The sequence below is a fragment of the Mandrillus leucophaeus genome, unplaced genomic scaffold, assembly GCF_000951045.1.
Source record: "Mandrillus leucophaeus isolate KB7577 unplaced genomic scaffold, Mleu.le_1.0 Scaffold141, whole genome shotgun sequence".
In the NCBI taxonomy this organism is placed as follows: Eukaryota; Metazoa; Chordata; class Mammalia; order Primates; family Cercopithecidae; genus Mandrillus; species Mandrillus leucophaeus.
This window is the reverse complement of record NW_012101377.1, coordinates 2,524,432-2,525,594: the sequence shown is the minus strand read 5'-3', so window position 1 is coordinate 2,525,594 and position 1,163 is coordinate 2,524,432. Positions and strand designations below refer to the sequence as shown.

General features: G+C 47.5%; 1 protein-coding gene across 1 annotated transcript in view; it reads right to left on the bottom strand.

Moving 5' to 3' along the window:
- Positions 1 to 687, bottom strand: part of ZBTB8A (zinc finger and BTB domain containing 8A) — a 50,689-nt gene extending 50,002 nt beyond the window's left edge. Inside the window, exon 1 of the mRNA XM_011974061.1 lies at positions 638 to 687. The gene's annotated coding sequence lies outside the window, so the exon portion shown is untranslated. The remainder of the gene's footprint in view (positions 1 to 637) is intronic.
- Positions 688 to 1,163: the final 476 nt, after the last annotated feature.

Below are 1,163 nucleotides of genomic sequence, written 5' to 3'. Positions count from 1 at the left end.
ACTGGCGTGATCTCGGCTCATTGCAACATCTGCTGCCTGGGTTCAAGTGATTCTCCTGCCTCAGCCTCACAAGCGCTGAGATTACAGGCACCCAGCGCCACGCCTGGCTAATTTTTGTATTTTTAATAGAGATGGGGTTTCGCCATGTTGACCAGATTGGTCTTGAACTCCTGACCTCAGGTGATCTGCCTGCCTTGGCCTCCCAAAATGCTGGGATTACGCGCATGAGCTACCGCACCCAGCCCAAAATTCTACTTTTTTTTTTTTTTGAGATGGACTTTCACTCTTGTTGCCCAGGCTGGAGTGCAATGGAGGCATCTCGGCTCACCGCCGCCATTCCACTCCATTGCATTGAACCTGCCTCCCAGGTTCAAGGAATTCTCCTGCCTCAGCCTCCCGAGTAGCTGGGATTACAGGCATGTGCCACCACGCCCGGCTAATTTTGTATTTTCAGTAGAGACAGGGTTTCTTCATGTTGGTCAGGCTGGTCTCGAACTCCCGACCTCAGGTGATCTGTCTACCTTGGCCTCCCAAAGTGCTGGGATTACAGGCATGAGCCACAGCACCCGGCCCTAGAATTTTACTTTTTAATCTATGCATTTAAGTGAGGTAGATCAAGAATTAAAATTTGTCATACCTGGAAATTTATGAATGCTGCTCTTGAATGGAGTAAAAAAGAGAAGATTCTAAGTCAAACAGTCTGTGTTTGGAGGATTGTCCTGTAGAGAGAGAAAAGAGATATTTATAATGTACTTTTGTAATAAGAGGTAGAAAGATCTGCTAAGGTTCATAATATTTATTTAAATAAATTATATAAGGGCCAGGCACGGCGGCTCACGCCTGTAATCCCACCACTTTGGGAGGCCAAGGCAGGCAGATAACCTGAGGTCAGGAGTTTGAGACCAGCCTGGCCAACATGGTGAAACCCCATCTCTACTAAGTATACAAAAATCAGCCGGGCATGGTGGCAGGTGCCTGTAATCCCAGCTACTCGGGAGGCTGAGGAGGGAGAATTGCTTGAACCCGGGAGGCGGAGGCTGCAGTGAGCCAAGATCGTGCCACTGCACGCCAGCATGGGTGACAGAGCGAGACTCTGTCTCAAAACAAACAAACAAACAAAAATTATATAAGAGCCGCTGTCAGATATCTTTTTTTTTTTTTTT